Source organism: Camelina sativa, chromosome 10 (genome assembly GCF_000633955.1).
Source record: "Camelina sativa cultivar DH55 chromosome 10, Cs, whole genome shotgun sequence".
Classification (NCBI taxonomy): domain Eukaryota; kingdom Viridiplantae; phylum Streptophyta; class Magnoliopsida; order Brassicales; family Brassicaceae; genus Camelina; species Camelina sativa.
In genome coordinates, this window is record NC_025694.1 from 21065745 (window position 1) to 21075643 (window position 9899).

Genomic DNA, 9899 nt, shown 5'->3' on the forward strand with positions numbered 1-9899 from the left:
CTGTTCTAGTTTCATTATAGCTTTAATTTGTCTGTTCTGTTTGCATTTAGTATCTTGTTCTAGTTGTTTTTACTTTCTGCATTTCATATCTCATTATAGGATTGTTAGTGACAAACAATCTTTACAATTGGCTTGACTTAGACTCATATGCACATCTTGATTGTTCACAAACACTCAGATTGGATTGACACCTCTTATACTACAATTGCATAAGGGGAATTGAAACACCCTGACATCTATTCATTCCATACATCATCATTCCATACATCATTCACCCAACCACAAAAAGAGTCAGTTTCAAAAGTCTTAGAATATGGCGGTAATAAGAGAACCGAAGTCCCGCAGGAGTCGCGAGCAAACAATCATGAACACGTCTGAGTCATATCCCTATCCAGGTTTCCTTCCCGTGGCTCGCGTAAGACAATATGATGTCCAACCAACCACATATCCCATTACTGGAATACCTCATGACCGCACAAAGGTCATCTCACTGCCCCACGGGCCGCCACAAAGGCCAAACAAATGTCGTAAACATGACCGCCACCAAGGCCAAACAAATATCCTAAACAGAACCGCCACCAAGGCCAAACAAATGTCCTAACCATGACCGCTACAAAGGCCAAACAAATGTCCTAAACAAGACGGCCACAAAGCCCAAACAAATGTCCTAAATAGGACCGCCACAAAGGCCAAACAAATGTCCTAACTAGGACTGCCACAAAGGCCATCTGTCCCGAAGGACCGTCACAAAGACCATCTGTCCCGAAGGACTGCCTAAACAGGCACTCTGGCTAAACAGCCCGCCACAAAGGCCACACAATTGGCTAAATAGCCTGCCACAAAGCCCACACAATGGCTAAACAGCCTGCCATAAAGGCCACACGCGGCTAAACAGCACGCCACAAAGGCCACACAATATCACAAATGACTGCCACACCCGGGCACAATGACTCCAAAGTCTGCCACAAAGGCCTCACAAGCCCCTCTAAGGAGCGTCACAAATACCATATGTCCCGAAGGCCGTCACAAAGACAATCAGTCCCAAAGGACCGTCACAAAGACCCTCTGTCCCGAAGGACCGTCACAAAGACCGTCTGTCCCGAAGGACCGCCTAAACAGGAACTCTGGCTAAACAGCCCGCCACAAAGGCCACACAATTGGCTAAACAGCCCGCCACAAAGGCCACACAATGACTCAAAAGACCGCCACACACGGTGCAATGACTCAAAAGTCCGCCACTAAGGCTACCCAAGCCCCTCCAAGGCTCACAATCACTAAAAATGGATAAATTCTAACTCACATAAAACTTTCCATTTTTTGACTTTTCACTTCTGGAAACTTGCCACTTATAGAAACTTCTATTTCAGAAAACTTTCCTTCAAACACCGCCTCATGGAAATTTCATACCCCGAGCACCACCTCATCTTGTTACTTAGTCGCACAACCAACCACCCCTAAGCGACCAAGTAAACAAGAGAGATGGGCTGGAATACTCCAATCCCGCTCCAGCCACGGACTACAACTGGGACCAGGCTAGACAATTTCAAGTCGCGACCTGCTTCTCGAACCACTTCTTGAACCTTGCCTTCATCCTCGCCTCTGGCTCCCAAGTCTGCTCCTCAACACCATCACAGTCCCACAGGACTCTCATCAAAGGAACCCTCACTGGTCTCGCCTCCAAAGTCATGTTGGGCTGAAGATCCTCAGGGATCTTAGCCAACAACTGATCATCCTCATGGAGACACTTCCGCAACATAGACACATGGAAAATGTTATGAAATGCATGCATAACCTCAGGTAACTCCAGCCTATATTCCACTGGTATCACTCGCTCAATCACTCTGAACAGACCCATATACCCTGGACTCAACTTGGCCTCCGTCAACTACTTGTTCGGACCCCGCAACATGGCCATCTTGAGGTACGCTCTATATCCTCTGCCGATCGTGAGCTTCCTTCATGTTCAGCTTGAGAACCCGAATCTTCTCTGAGGTCTCCTGAACAAAATCTGCACTTGCATCGTTTTCCCCCGAAGCTTCTCGTCGGATCTTCGTTCCTGCAACCACAAGAAAAGATCCCAAGCCACAAGAAAGCCTCACACGAACCTAAACAACGTTCTAACAAGCCAAACAACACATAAACAAACAGATCAGGGAATCTCCAGCTTAGATAAGCCATGGTCATGCACTTACCTTTGCCACAGAAGAAATCTAACCCAAACATTGGAAGAAAACGCTCCTAGGAAGCTCCTACAACGATCCTAGCTACAGATCTCTACACAAACAGCTTCCAACTCCAAGAAATCACCAAGAACACTCAAGAACACCAAGAACTCTCTTTCTCTCTTTTGTTTCTCTCAAAAGCGGCCAAAGTCGACTAATGAGACAAAAAAAACGATTTAATGGTTTTCTTTTTCTCTTTTGCCCAAAACGCAGCGTTTAACATAAATCCAAACGCGGAAATTGAACCAGCATCGACCGATGCTCCTCCAGCATCGACCGATGCACATCCCAAACTGAGATTTGGTTCGCGGATGTTACAGGTTGTAGCGGGTCAGGTGACTCGCCGAATCAAGATTAACGATGTAAACCGGGTTCTTCTGTCGTCTGGATCCTATCGTTGCTGCCTAAATGTCGTGGCCCTTGAATCCACAGGAATTAGTGTCCCAGTTATTGTTATTCCCAGAAATTAGGGTTACTAATTTGGGGATTTTTTCTTTTTTTTTCTTTTGTTAGTACAGTTTCTTGTATTAGTGAGAGATTTTACATAAACTAATTTGATTTATTCTCAAAGTTAAGAACTGTTTTTTGTCTCCCTTCATCATTTTTGCTTATGTAACAGTCAAAACTTCAATGTTCACTTTCAATATGTATAAACATAAGAGAGGCAATTTTACTTAGCTCAATTTTCATATAAATTTGAATCTTTACAAAAATCAAATGAAGGAACCACCAAGAGAAATGAAGATTGGATCTTCTTCAGTTACATCATTGCATATATAAAGCTACATTAAAGAAAGTCTCATCGATGATGAAGAAGAAAGTGAAGAAGAAGTAGAAGAACAAGGTGAAGAAGAAGGTAAATAATTAACTTAATAACCAGTTGAAGAATCAAAGGAACAACGTTTCGTATTTCCAGAGAAGAAAGATGATGACATGGAATGCTAACATGGATGATGCGTCCGACGTGGCAAGTCAGCCATAAGAAATAATAACTCAGCCTTAATATAACTCAGCCATCAAACAAATTATAACTCAGTCACAACATGAATAACATTACAGTAATTAAAAAACAGAAAAATAGCTGCCAAATTCAGCCGCTTCATCAACTGAAAATATGAAACTCAGTCGTATANTCACAAAGACAATCAGTCCCAAAGGACCGTCACAAAGACCCTCTGTCCCGAAGGACCGTCACAAAGACCGTCTGTCCCGAAGGACCGCCTAAACAGGAACTCTGGCTAAACAGCCCGCCACAAAGGCCACACAATTGGCTAAACAGCCCGCCACAAAGGCCACACAATGACTCAAAAGACCGCCACACACGGTGCAATGACTCAAAAGTCCGCCACTAAGGCTACCCAAGCCCCTCCAAGGCTCACAATCACTAAAAATGGATAAATTCTAACTCACATAAAACTTTCCATTTTTTGACTTTTCACTTCTGGAAACTTGCCACTTATAGAAACTTCTATTTCAGAAAACTTTCCTTCAAACACCGCCTCATGGAAATTTCATACCCCGAGCACCACCTCATCTTGTTACTTAGTCGCACAACCAACCACCCCTAAGCGACCAAGTAAACAAGAGAGATGGGCTGGAATACTCCAATCCCGCTCCAGCCACGGACTACAACTGGGACCAGGCTAGACAATTTCAAGTCGCGACCTGCTTCTCGAACCACTTCTTGAACCTTGCCTTCATCCTCGCCTCTGGCTCCCAAGTCTGCTCCTCAACACCATCACAGTCCCACAGGACTCTCATCAAAGGAACCCTCACTGGTCTCGCCTCCAAAGTCATGTTGGGCTGAAGATCCTCAGGGATCTTAGCCAACAACTGATCATCCTCATGGAGACACTTCCGCAACATAGACACATGGAAAATGTTATGAAATGCATGCATAACCTCAGGTAACTCCAGCCTATATTCCACTGGTATCACTCGCTCAATCACTCTGAACAGACCCATATACCCTGGACTCAACTTGGCCTCCGTCAACTACTTGTTCGGACCCCGCAACATGGCCATCTTGAGGTACGCTCTATATCCTCTGCCGATCGTGAGCTTCCTTCATGTTCAGCTTGAGAACCCGAATCTTCTCTGAGGTCTCCTGAACAAAATCTGCACTTGCATCGTTTTCCCCCGAAGCTTCTCGTCGGATCTTCGTTCCTGCAACCACAAGAAAAGATCCCAAGCCACAAGAAAGCCTCACACGAACCTAAACAACGTTCTAACAAGCCAAACAACACATAAACAAACAGATCAGGGAATCTCCAGCTTAGATAAGCCATGGTCATGCACTTACCTTTGCCACAGAAGAAATCTAACCCAAACATTGGAAGAAAACGCTCCTAGGAAGCTCCTACAACGATCCTAGCTACAGATCTCTACACAAACAGCTTCCAACTCCAAGAAATCACCAAGAACACTCAAGAACACCAAGAACTCTCTTTCTCTCTTTTGTTTCTCTCAAAAGCGGCCAAAGTCGACTAATGAGACAAAAAAAACGATTTAATGGTTTTCTTTTTCTCTTTTGCCCAAAACGCAGCGTTTAACATAAATCCAAACGCGGAAATTGAACCAGCATCGACCGATGCTCCTCCAGCATCGACCGATGCACATCCCAAACTGAGATTTGGTTCGCGGATGTTACAGGTTGTAGCGGGTCAGGTGACTCGCCGAATCAAGATTAACGATGTAAACCGGGTTCTTCTGTCGTCTGGATCCTATCGTTGCTGCCTAAATGTCGTGGCCCTTGAATCCACAGGAATTAGTGTCCCAGTTATTGTTATTCCCAGAAATTAGGGTTACTAATTTGGGGATTTTTTCTTTTTTTTTCTTTTGTTAGTACAGTTTCTTGTATTAGTGAGAGATTTTACATAAACTAATTTGATTTATTCTCAAAGTTAAGAACTGTTTTTTGTCTCCCTTCATCATTTTTGCTTATGTAACAGTCAAAACTTCAATGTTCACTTTCAATATGTATAAACATAAGAGAGGCAATTTTACTTAGCTCAATTTTCATATAAATTTGAATCTTTACAAAAATCAAATGAAGGAACCACCAAGAGAAATGAAGATTGGATCTTCTTCAGTTACATCATTGCATATATAAAGCTACATTAAAGAAAGTCTCATCGATGATGAAGAAGAAAGTGAAGAAGAAGTAGAAGAACAAGGTGAAGAAGAAGGTAAATAATTAACTTAATAACCAGTTGAAGAATCAAAGGAACAACGTTTCGTATTTCCAGAGAAGAAAGATGATGACATGGAATGCTAACATGGATGATGCGTCCGACGTGGCAAGTCAGCCATAAGAAATAATAACTCAGCCTTAATATAACTCAGCCATCAAACAAATTATAACTCAGTCACAACATGAATAACATTACAGTAATTAAAAAACAGAAAAATAGCTGCCAAATTCAGCCGCTTCATCAACTGAAAATATGAAACTCAGTCGTATAGTTTAATAAGTCAGCCGTAACTGAATAACATTCTAGTAATTAATCTTTTGCTACTAAGTCAGCCGTGAAATGGTCGAGTTGTATGATAAGTCACCCTATCATGGCTGAGTTATAGTTTTTAACCATAACTCAGCCGCAACTACATTTAATAAGTCAGCCGTTTTTCATAACTCAGCCAGCCAGAAATATGATAACTCAGTGGTGTCGTATTGATAATTCAGCCTAAATTTTGACAACTCAACCACCAGGTGAAAACTCAGCCAAAAGGACGGCTGAGTTATGCTCTAACTCAACCAAAATTTTGACAACTCAACCATCCGGTGAAAACTCTGCCGTAAAGACGGCTGAGTTAGAGTTTAACTCAGCCAAATTTTGATAACTCAGCCGTAACGTGTGGCTGAGTTGTGCTCTAAGTCAGTCGTTCGCTCTTACTCAAATGTTTTTTCCATAAATCAGCCACAACATACCTATAACTCAGCCGTCATTACCTCTATAGCACGTTACGGCTGAGTTATTTAATACACGTCAGCGATTTCTGACGTGGCGTCTAACGTGGTAATGGCATTTTTGTAATAATGTTTTTCTGGTAACATAAAATAGGGCACACTTGGTATTTTGAAAATACCCGAAATATTATAATAATAAAATCTTTTTTTTGTAGATTCTGGTAATACTACCTAAAATATTTAACATCTGAGTAAAAATCCCTAATAATTTTCTACTTTTCTTCCTTATTTTTAAAACAATAGTTATGCTCTAACAACAATATGGTGACGCCTTCAATAAACATCTTTACAATGTTGCTAAGTCGACCCGAACTCACCACAGCTTAGTGACGATTAAAGTCCTCACAATATAGCGACGTATTTGCGATGTTTTTTATAAAGTCACAAAATCATTGCAAAAGTGTCACTACCTTGCAACGTTCTACTTCCCTCACTAAAATTCGTTACAAAAATTATGTTTTCTTGTAGTGAAACAAATTTGCATATCGGCTCAAGTTTTTTATGTTGTGGTTATATGTACATATATTTTGTTTCCATTATCTATTCTTTTTTTTTTTTATGATTTTAACTAATTTATTTTAAAATATAATATGACGTGATATAATCGTTCTTTAATCTGTGAAAACGACACAACCTCCTGTAGATGATTAGCCAGTGCCTCTCATCCTCTTCTTCACATCCTCCTCTAAACGGTTAGTCGTTCCCACTCCTCATCGTCCCAGTACTGGTCTTCTTCTTCTTCTTCAATGGTCCTCTTCTTGAATGTTTTAGCATCAATCGAAATCAGTAAATCAATCAAAATCATCATATTTATTGAACATTAGGAGTGTAGTTTACGCTACCGTTTTTGAGAAATCAGATTCTTTTTTTCCTCAAGGTAGAAATTCACACATATTCACACATTAACCAAGAAAGTTGGGTTCTTAAAAAATTAAAACTTGCCTTTCAAGTCTGATAACAGCATTCTGTAAGATTAGCCAACTTATTGTTTATAGGCCTAGAGACCATGTTCAGTTCCTGTTTGACAAACCAAAATTTTAAAATATTATATCTTTTATTTTGTAGGGAAACAAAGTAGTTAATTATTGAGATATTTGGCAAAATGATACATTTTTCAAACATAATTAGGAAGAAGATACATTCACTATTTACAATTAGAAAAACTCACATTTAACACTATTTGACTATTTTCTCAGCATTTTTTGCCATTCAACAATTTTCTCAGCATTTTTTGCCATTGTACAATTACTCTCATTTTCTTCCTATTTCTTGATTTTTCAAATTAATATAATTTTTTTAGAAAACTTCTTAGATACAAAAAAAATCTATAGTTTTTTTCTTTACAATTTAATATGAATTTTGTTTAATAAATTTTAAATATATTATATAGATCTTTTGTATCCGTACACATTTATTAAGTGTACAAATGTCTATACATCTTATTAAGTGTACAGATGTCTGTACACATTATTAAATGTACAGATGTAATTTTTACAAAACCATTGTGGTACAGATATCCAAAACCCTAAGAATTAAACAAATTACATATGTACACTTAATAATGTGTACAGACATTTGTACATATAATAATGTGTACAGACGTGTACACATATGTACACTTAATATGGTGTACGGATACACAATTTGTAAAAAATATTTAACATTATCAAATAAAATCATCAATCAATATGCATATCAAATTGTAAAGAAAAAAAACATAAATTTTTATATATCTGAAATTTTTTAAAAAAACAAAGTTTAATTAGTCAATTTTTATGTTTTTAGATTATATGGAATATAATAAAGAAGAAAAAAAACTCATGCTTCTCTCTCCTCTCTCTTCCCTTCCACCCTCTCTCTCCTCTAAAGAAACCACAAACCCATGCCGCAGGGCTATTGTGTAATCTCCACCCATCTCCTATGTCCTACCTTTTTTCCTATCTCTACTCTCCCCTATCTCTTACCACCCTGGTTTTTCTTTTTAAAATAGTGATAGTATCAAACTACTAATTAAGTTCTGGAAACGTACTAAAACACCAAAAAACCCTTCATTATTAGGATTTGTTGGCAAAATAGTACATTTTCAAAATTTACTATTTATAATTGGAGAAATAGATGGGTTTTACTATTTGTGTAATAGAAGAGGTATGAGATAGATAAGAAAGTGGGGTATAGTGTAGTAGTGTATTTAGTGTACACATTTACTACACACATATAAATATTTTATTTCATTCATATTTAATATATTATATATCAGTTGTACAGATAAAAACATGTATATTAACATAGATATAAGTACACTAAATGAACTGTAGGGGTTAAACTTGTGTATTATTATTCATTTGTACACTTGATATTTGGATACATTATAATGTGTCTAGCCACTTGTATTCTTAATAAGGTGTACGGATATAAAATTTATAAAGAATATTTAATATTATCAAATATAATCATTACACAAAATGCATGGACTTCACTTGTTGAGGATGCGCCAGAAGAGTAGTGTGTCCGACACGTTGTAGCATGGAAAATTTAGAAGATATAGAAGCAGAGTATGCATCAGCACCGGAAATAAGCATTAAAGTTGCCGGAGTTCGATTAGAAAATCCCCATAATGACAAATCCATCAAAACGTATCTGAAATCTGTTCAGTAAAGGAAAGCAACTCAATACAGCCAATTGAATCTAAACCCTAATTTCTACTTTACCAAAAAATGTAGAAACAGAGAAGAATATTAACCGTTGATGACGTTTCGGAGAAAGATTCCAGAGGAAGAGATCGCCGGAAGAACACCAGGGGTTCGTTTTAAGGTGTAGTTAAGGTTGCCAATGGCAGTGATGGTGAGAGGGTCAGTGTAGCCTGCCTTCTTCAAGGCCGATTCTATAGACTGAGCGACCATAGAAGCATCATAACAATCGGGAACCGGACAGCTGTTGATGTCCCACCACACCATCGTTTTTGGCTCCTGCTTCGCCTTGTCTAGCATCATCTTGTTTGTATTGGTTGAATACATGGTGGCTACATAAAAAAAATCAATCATACCCAAAATTAGAATTACAAAATCGCATCTTTACTTTTATAAACAGAATCTTGCTCAGATGAAATCACTGACCTCGTTTACGATCGAATCTGGAACGCCAGAGAGAACAATTTTGATTCTATTAGATGCAAGATTAAAATGAGATCATATTTTAATAGTAAAAGAATAATTTATAAAATTTTATGAAAGCAAAACCGCTCCTACTAAAAATCTTCCAAGATTTTTAAAAATACTCCTTTGTCACTTTTCAAAAATGCTTTTTTAGGTGTGTATTTTCAAAAATACTTCTTTTTAATATATAAAATGATTAAATTTTAAATCCTAAATCCTAAATACTAAACCCTACTTCTTAAAAACTATACTCTAAACATAAAATTAATAACGCAAACCTAAACAGAAAATTCTAAGAATTAATGTAACACATTATAATTATGTAAAAGACAGTAAAAATAAAAATATTCAAAAAGAAAATATTTTTGAATAAAGGTATTTAAAAAAAGAGTATTTATAACAAATTCTCACAAATCTTTCGTTTTTCATTTGGTAAAAATTAATAAAAGCAAAACCACACTACTATGACATTAAGAACATCTCCGTTTGTGCATTTATATCGGCTAGCGAAGGCCAATAAATTCATTTGGTCAGGTACCTTTGTTCATTTTCTTC